The sequence below is a fragment of the Cibotium barometz genome, chromosome 34 (genome assembly GCF_041138505.1).
Source record: "Cibotium barometz isolate CiBa-2024 chromosome 34, ASM4113850v1, whole genome shotgun sequence".
Classification (NCBI taxonomy): Eukaryota; Viridiplantae; Streptophyta; class Polypodiopsida; order Cyatheales; family Cibotiaceae; genus Cibotium; species Cibotium barometz.
In genome coordinates, this window is record NC_141079.1 from 8,122,487 (window position 1) to 8,131,609 (window position 9,123).

At 42.5% G+C, this 9,123-nt stretch overlaps 1 long non-coding RNA gene across 1 annotated transcript; it reads left to right on the plus strand.

The window, feature by feature from the left end:
- The first annotated feature begins 5,960 nt into the window (after nucleotides 1–5,960).
- Nucleotides 5,961–7,996, plus strand: LOC147618673 (uncharacterized). Its single transcript, XR_015261938.1, has 2 exons — nucleotides 5,961–6,036; nucleotides 6,223–7,996. It is a non-coding gene; the product is annotated as an uncharacterized LOC147618673 (long non-coding RNA).
- Nucleotides 7,997–9,123: the final 1,127 nt, after the last annotated feature.

Below are 9,123 nucleotides of genomic sequence, written 5' to 3' on the forward strand. Positions count from 1 at the left end.
TTGCAGTCTGTTCGCTCATACGAGTTCTGGTTGTGGAGTGTGCAGGCAAAGGTAATAAACATTATCCTCAATAATGCAATTACGCCAGCGTGATGACCCTGACTTGCCACTTCCACCAGTTGTTGCTGGCACTAGTGCATCAAAGAAGAGAAAAAAGATGGCGTTTCATTCCCCTATTAAGCATTTCAGCTTTAAACAAGGAGTCCTTGAGATGGGAAGCAAGGGCAAGGCAAAGAGGAAGCTTCCATTTGCAGGCAAGGGCAAGGACAAGGCAAGCAAGGTGCCAACAACAAAGGAGATAGAGCGGAAGGTTGAGTCAAAGAGGAGGAGGTCAAGGCTGAGGCTACAGAGCCCGAAACCACTTAGAGGCATTTTGTCTATGTCTAGAGACAAAGCGTTGTAAAGATTTTATATTTTTATTGAGCTCACTCATTTTTGTATAAACATTATGTATTTTTATTGAGCCCTACTCATTTTTGTATTTTATGAGTACTATGCTTTGCCATAATAAAATAGATTGAGAATTTTTATTCTCATAACTTATCTTTGGTTAAAACGGAATTTTAAAGACGTTTGCTTCAAAATCGTTTATGAGTACTTTGTAGACACATATCCATGTAGAAAATTTTCATCACATTAGTCATTGCTAAGATACAACAGTTCAGTACAAGTTTTACAATGACTTCTATTGGACCTAAGTCCCTCGATACAAGACCTTTCTAATTTTGCACAACAGATTTTTCCTCAGTCTCCTTCTGTAAGTTGTTTATCTGAAGAATTCTTTGATGCACCTCTTTGGCTTCATCTATCAGTTTCTTTACATCTTCAAGGTCTTTCTTGAAGCTTTCAGATATCTGGATAGGTTGATCATCTATATCCCCAACAGAGGAATAGGAGTCATCTCATCAAAAGAAACAGTTGAAATAGCTGGCCTAGCAACCTTTCTAGGAACAGTCCTCTCATTAGAAGAATTTGCATCCATGGGCAGCTTTTCTATAGAGCTTATAAGCTATAAGATATTATGTTCTCAATTCCCTTAGGATTGGTCTTTATATACTGTTTTGAATGGACTCCAAAACCATTGACATAAAAAAACCATGTGTTTTAAATCTGTGTGCCACTAAACCATTTTGGAATAGGAACCCTAGTACTTGCACTGAGCTGGCCATTATTGTGTACATACAAGACAGCTTTAGAGTAAATTTGGTGAGCTATATTATAACTTTAATATAAAAATCTAAATTCATAGCTATTACAAGACAAAAATTCCTTGCTCAGAACACTTTTTCGAGGGCAAGGACTTTACAAAATTAACATACTTAAAGTAGCTTCGAAATTCACAAAATTCAAAATCCCCATTAACTGAGCGATATACCATCAACATCCCAATCGGGATCCACCAAGGTCTTTGGCTCTAGTCGTTTTTGAATCTTCCTATTGTTCACCTTGAATTGTGCTCTGCTAATATCCTCACCCCCCACGATATTGAGATGCTCTCTAATATTTAGGAGGCTCCAATGTCTACTTGCACCACCTACAACTTCCATTGCACCACTGGTGGGCAACAGAACGCATATGTCAAGAGGCAAAACAACTTGTTCATCTACCTGCATTGGGACAACCCAACAACTATTCTTTTTCATCCACCGCTCATAATAGAAGCGTATGTGTAGTGTGGCACAAGCTTTGAGATACGGAAATGAGACACTAGATTCTACTATATTGCACTTGAATGTGTCATCCTTATGTATCCCTTCTACATTCCTCCACTGGTCTCCAAGAAAGGCTACCATGGCATCGCCTAATACCTTCTTGCATACAAACATGGTAGGTGTCTATGAGAAACAAAATTGATTGAACATCTTGGCAAAAAGATATATTGGGCATACCCAACTAAGACCCACAGATCGAGAGGGCTTTGAAAACTTCAAAGACCCTTGTATATCACAAAGAATCTTTGATTTAATGACCATTATAGTCCAAGCATTTGGAATTGGCCATTCTATAGAAGATAGGGGTGGAGATGTGATTATCTATAGCTTACCAAATCCACCGTCCTGCTTTGGTACCAGATAGGAGTACCGGTAAAAGAAGACCTTTTCCTTGAGAAGTTTTGCACTTGTTTTACAAGAAAACATTGCCTCAACAATGTCTGCATGATGCAATGATTGAAATGTTTCGGTAAGGATTTCCAATGGTTGCTCCTCTACCATGTTTTAAGGAAAAATATCTGCAAACAAGAAATAATTTCACTTAGATTGAAACATCTCTGTCAAAAAATCTCACATGCCCCTTTCTACCCGTGATACTTACAATTGTATATGGAAATCGAGTTTGTTGGCAAAGATGGATATCTCGTGCTGATGTTGTACTGTGGGCCACTAGTTTTCCATTGCTTGCCTTCTTGAAGCCTTGTAAATGACCTTTCCAATGGTACTCTAGTACATTTCGCCAGTCGAGCTCGGTGAGGCGGCACGATTGCAACAGGCGCTGTAGATAAACCCAAGCGCTCTTACGAAATGCCTCTCCCACCCAAGCACCATCATCGGCCTTCTTGTTGTGCAGGGATATCTCCTCAATCTCATCTTTTGGTCTTCTTGGTGTGGCCATATCTTCTTGGAAGCTAGAGTAGAAACGTTAGGGTTAGAGTAAAAAGAAAAGAGATCAAAGATGATGTGTAGACTAGGGTTTTACGGGAACCTTGAAGATGAAAGAGATGGAGCTCCGAGAAGGGAGGGAGATTAAGATGGAGGAGAGAGTTTAGATTTTTGGGCTTTTATAGTTTCATTAGGGTTGGGCAAATGAGATAGAGATGGAAGAGAAAGGGAGGAAGAGTTTATTTTGGACGTTCAAGAGGGAAAGCGGACTTGAAAATGAAAATTTTGATTACAATGAAATTTGAGTTAGGCGCAATTAAATTTCGTTGCTACAGGCGCTACTGAGTAGCGATATTTCGCTGCGGGAATAGATTTTGGTATGCTTAGGTAGCACCCGCCGGGATGCATTGGGAGCTTCCAAGTGCATGTCAATAGCTATCAGCATGCTTAGGTAGCACCCGGTATGCATCGGGAGGTCTTCGTGCATGCCGATAGCTTTGGACATGCTTAGGTAGCACCCGGCATGCATTGGGAGCTTTTAGTGCATGCCGGTAGCTATCAACATGCTTAGATAGCACTGACATGCATTGGGAAGTCTTGGTGTATGCCGATAGCTTTGGGCATGGTTAAGTAACACCCATCATGTATTAGGAGCTTCCATTGCATGCCAATAGCTATCGATGTGCTTAGGTAGCACCCAGCATGCATGGGAGGTCATGGTGCATTCCTACCGGCATGCTTAAGTTATCTGTGTTTCTATTATCTATTAAGCATGCATTGGGAGGTCCCGATACAGGCCGATAGCTACCAGAATGCTTAAGTTATATCTGTTTCTATTAACTGTTACGCATCCATGAGGAGTACCATCATGCATTGATAGCTATACTCACATGCTTGGGTAGCACCCGGCATGCTTAGGTATCCGGGATGCTCAAGTTGTACCGGCATGCTTAGGTATAGGATCCCTCATGCATTGGGAGCTCCGTGTGCATGCTAGTAACTACCATCAACAAGCGTCAGTAGCACCCAAGAGCTAATGGCATGCACCAGGAGATTCCAAATGCATGCCAATAGCTACTGGCATGCTTAGGTAGCACCCAGCATGCATTGGGAGCTCCCGGTGCATGCCATTAGCTCTCGGATGTTACTAACGATTTCTAGTAGCTATCAGCATGCTTAGGTAGCACTTGACATGCATTGGGAGGTCTCGGTGCATGCCATTATCTCTTGGGTGCTATTGACACTTTTGTCGGTATAGCTACTAGTGGGGAGAGTGGAATCTATACAACTTCTACAATTGGTTAAGTACATAAAATAGGGTCTAGGTTTGATATTGTTGCTGGTTTCTAAAATTTCAGCATGGCCAAAGTGCCTTGTTCCAACCCTCTTTCTCTCTACTAGTAGACGTGATATAGGGCACATGGTTTGGTGTGGAGTATTTCCAAATACTCTTCTTAAGTCATACTAGATCTCATAAGATTTTGACATCAGGAGATAGGTGTTTGCAGGGGTGTAAATTTCCTAGTTGGCCACTGCTGTAGTTTTGAACTGCATAAGGCTCAGTGGATCTTAATTACTTTTAGAGGCCTTCCCCTAGGGTGATTCACATGAAACTTGATGTGGAGGTGTTAGTCTATGGATAGATCTGAATATTTTTCATCACTTTTGGGTGTACTGAGAAGTTGCAACAGTGCAATTAGGGTCTCATCCAAGTGTTAGAAGCTGATGAAGGGATAACTGAGGGAATTTTGAGTTAATCATGTGCAGGTAAACAAGATATAGGAAACTACTCCTATCAAGTTTGGTTGGATTTGGACAAGTGGAAGTTTGGTTAGATTTGGACTACTAAGCATGCATTGGGAGCACTTGGTGCATGTCGACAGTTGCTCTATGGGCATGCTTTAGTAGCACCCCAACATGCATTCGCAGCACCCAGCATGCATTGAGAACTCCATGAATATGCTACTAGAGCTACCGGCATGCTTAAGTTATATGTGTTTCTATTTACTATTAAGCATGGATTAGGAACTACCATCATATGTTCGCAGCTCTATACTGGCATGCTTGGGTAGCACTCCGCATGCTTAGGTATCTATTGGCATGCTCAGGTTGTACTGGCATGCTTAGGTAGGACCGCCCATGCATTAGGAGCTCTGAGTGCATGCCGATAGCTACTAGCAAGCATCAGTAGCACCCAGTATGCATTGGGAGGTCTAGGTGTATGCTGATAGCTTTCAGCATGCTTAGGTAGCACCTAGCATACATTGGAAGCTTCTAATGCATGCTGGTAGCTATCGGCATACTTAGGTAGCACTCAACATGCATTGGGAGGTCTTGGTGCATGCCATTAGCTACCAGCATGCTTAAGTTTTATGTGTTTCTATTTACTATTAAAGCATGCATTAGGAGCTACCATCTTGCATTAACAGCTCTACTAGCATGCTTGGGTAACACCCGGCATGCTTGGGTAGCTACCGCCATGCTCGGGTTGTATACCGACATGATTAGGTAGGACCCTGCATGCATTAGGATCTCTGAGTGCATGTCAATAGCTACCGGTAAGTGTTAGTAGCACCCGGGAGCTAATGGCATGCATTGGGATCTCCCAATGCATGCCAGCTACCTACCGGCTTTCTTAGGTAGTAGCACGCGACATGCATTGGGAGCTTCTAGTGCATGCCAGTAGCTATTAGCATGTGTAGGTAGCACCCGCCGATATGTATTGGGAGCTTCTAGTTCATGCCGGTAGCTAGCGTCACTAGCACCCGGGAGCTAATGGCATGCACCGAGAGCTCCCAATGCATGCCAGCTACTACCGGCATTACTAGGTAGCACCTAGCATGCATTGGGATCTTCTAGTACATGCCGATAGCTTTGAGTTTGTGTAGGTAGCACCCAACGTGCTGGGAGCTTCCAATGCATGCTACTGACGTGCTTAGGTAGCACCCGGCATGCATGATAGCCTCCAATTTCGGCACCGAAAAGGCTAGAAGATGCAAGTTTTCGACAACAATTCATCATTTTTACCCATGTCCTTATGGCATCTAGGCCTATGTGTACCTTGTTGCTTTATATTTTGCATGGCATATTTATTGTAAATGCTTGGCTATTAGCGGGTCCGCAATTGTGAAGCCAAGGCATGAAAACTCTCTCTTGTTTTGAAAAGTCAAACCATATACCATGTGCACACAAATAAAGCCTTAAGCCTAAGGTTCAAAAAAATTGTATCACTTTTCAAGTTTTGAATAAAGAAAGGGAAAAAGAGAAGGTCGTGTGATTGGGAGGTTGGGAGGTTGGAAGTTAGTTACAACTTTCCCTCTTTATCTTTCTTTTGCACGTTCATTTCTCTCTCTCTTGGTTTGAGCACAACTCTTGCCTCTCTCTTGTCTCTTCCTTGTTCTTGAATATTTCCCAGCTATGGAGGAAGAAGAAGAAGATGGTGAGGATGATTGTCTTGTCTATTTTCTGTGTGCTCTACACTAGGTAGCTTTTCTTTGTGTGTGCATGGCTATAGCTTCTGAGAGAGAGAGAGAATGTGTGTTATTGAGAGCTTCCTGCAGTTTTCATGGCTATGGGCTGAGCCCAATGCATATACTTTGCATGCTTGAGCCCGGATTTGTTGCAGATTTCGTGTGCTTGGAAGGCAAAGTCATTTTGGTGCGTTTGCCGGGAGCAAGCTAGCTGTGGGATCTGCAAAAATAAGGAAAAGGGGATGGTCTCAAATTCTGCAATGAGAGGTGCTGATTCAAGTGCAGATCATGGAGAAACAAAGATTTGGAGAAGATGAAGAAGCTGTCTCAAGAAGAAGGGTAATATGTGTAATTGCTTCTGTTTATTGTGGAAACAAATATCAAGAAGGATGGGGTCGCTGGCTGCCAGAGGAGCAGAGAGCAAAGAGAAAGAAGATGGAGCTATTGTGTGCACTGATGCCGGGGGGTGATAGACTCTGTTAAGCAGCACTGCAAGGAAGCCGGTTTACCAGATGTGGACGTGGTGCGGACTGTGTGGGATGCCATCCAATGGTTAGGAAGGAATCAACAGCACAGTATAAATTTGGCCCTGCGACAGGTGGTCTACTCTGGTGGCCATATCCAGCTTGGGACAACGAAGCCAGAAGAGGGTGGGGAAGAAAAGGCGGAACAGAGAACGAAGGCGAAACGGTCAACCAGTTGTCTGCTCTGCAAAAATAGTTTATGTGTATGGTTCCGTGCTGGAGGGAGGAAGCGCAGGCCGCTTGCACAGTGCCCAGCGATCTCAAGGCGAGCTGCTCTGCTGCTGCGGGTGCTTCTTCAGAGCGATGGCGTGATGATGGCTTGGATCTTCACAACGATGGCGACCTCGACCTGCAGAAAAGAAATGGCGGCCAACTTGCAGAAAAAGAAACGGTCAACCACGTGGCTATCTGCACAGCAAAACAGAAAAAGAAGAAGGAGATAAGGTTTTCTAATTAAAAAAAAAACCATATCATGGTGTGAATGCCCTTCACAAGAGGGTGTTCACATGTAGATTCCTTGAAGCGAATTTAGCCTTCCTTGCTTTCATCTCCTTCAATGTTCTCTTAGCCAAGAATTTTAACTCCTTATATACACACAAGAAACCCGTAGTTTAGGTTTTTATTCCTTGCATAATAAAACCCGTTATGGTGTGATTAGTTATGCTGCAAAGGGAGAAGCAAAAGGGTGGCAGATTTTCATGAAGATGTTGTGTGAGGGAGAGCTTATATGTTTGTATCTATTGTTGGGGATGGTGTTCGATGTTGGGAGTTGATGTTTTTTTTCTTTATGAAGTTTATGGGTTTGTTGTGAGCAAGAGGTTGTTGTTGTATCTCCTTATCCTATGTGTTTGGAAGATGAAGTAGTGTAGAAGTCGGAAGTTTAGTAGGAGTTTAGAGTGAGAGTTTGGGGATGTTTGGGAGAAGTTTGATGGAGTGGTGATGTTGTTGGGTTGAAGAAGTTTTGAGGAGAGTGGAGGAGAAGTGTGTTGGAGTTACGGGAAGTGAGAAGTTAAGAAGGGAGTTTATTAAGTATGCTGAATAGTGGAGTTCTTCATCAATATTTTGTTCGCGGGAGCTCACAAGCTAAGTGGGGGAGGAATGATAGCCTCCAATTTCGGCACCGAAAAGGCTAGAAGATGCAAGTTTTCGACAACAATTCATCATTTTTACCCATGTCCTTATGGCATCTAGGCCTATGTGTACCTTGTTGCTTTATATTTTGCATGGCATATTTATTGTAAATGCTTGGCTATTAGCGGGTCCGCAATTGTGAAGCCAAGGCATGAAAACTCTCTCTTGTTTTGAAAAGTCAAACCATATACCATGTGCACACAAATAAAGCCTTAAGCCTAAGGTTCAAAAAAATTGTATCACTTTTCAAGTTTTGAATAAAGAAAGGGAAAAAGAGAAGGTCGTGTGATTGGGAGGTTGGGAGGTTGGAAGTTAGTTACAACTTTCCCTCTTTATCTTTCTTTTGCACGTTCATTTCTCTCTCTCTTGGTTTGAGCACAACTCTTGCCTCTCTCTTGTCTCTTCCTTGTTCTTGAATATTTCCCAGCTATGGAGGAAGAAGAAGAAGATGGTGAGGATGATTGTCTTGTCTATTTTCTGTGTGCTCTACACTAGGTAGCTTTTCTTTGTGTGTGCATGGCTATAGCTTCTGAGAGAGAGAGAGAATGTGTGTTATTGAGAGCTTCCTGCAGTTTTCATGGCTATGGGCTGAGCCCAATGCATATACTTTGCATGCTTGAGCCCGGATTTGTTGCAGATTTCGTGTGCTTGGAAGGCAAAGTCAATGCATTGGGAGGTCCCAATGCATGCCGGTAGCTATCAACGTGCTTAGGTAGGCATGCATTGGGAGGTCGTAGTGCATGATTAGGTTGGACCAGTATGCTTACGTACTTATATGTACTTATAATTGACAATTAAGTTATATGTGATTCTTAACAATTTTGTAAAATTTTATTTCAAACTTTCCTCCACTATAGTTGTGGGCACAAGTACGAATGTCATGCCTACTCTAGTATCTACTACACCCATACCACCACCTGCATCTACACATGTTGATAGTGCTACGGCTACATGTTGATAGTGCTAGGGCTAATCGCTCACCCATGCCTACACCTTCATCGACAGCTATGGCCACCTTGAGCTCTTCACCTAGATGTGCTACTTCATCTAGGAGGCCTACAGATGATGCAGATATGATAGCACTGCCACTCAGCACACGGGTATCTCCATTTTACCCATGGGGGAGATTATGTTTGATGATGTGGGTAGAGAGTTTCACAACCAAATTAAACAGTGAACCCGAATTTATCTCGAGGATGTGCATATTATTTGGAGGTAAGCCACATTTAAAACCCACATTTATCTCGAGGAGGATGTGCATATTATTTGGAGGTAAGCCACATTTAAATACATTTAAAGAAAATATTACAATTTTGTTTTCAACATTAACTCAACTTACTCGTCAGTGTTGTCTAATGTTCTTTGAATATAGAAACTTACTGTACTACCAGAGAAAGAAAA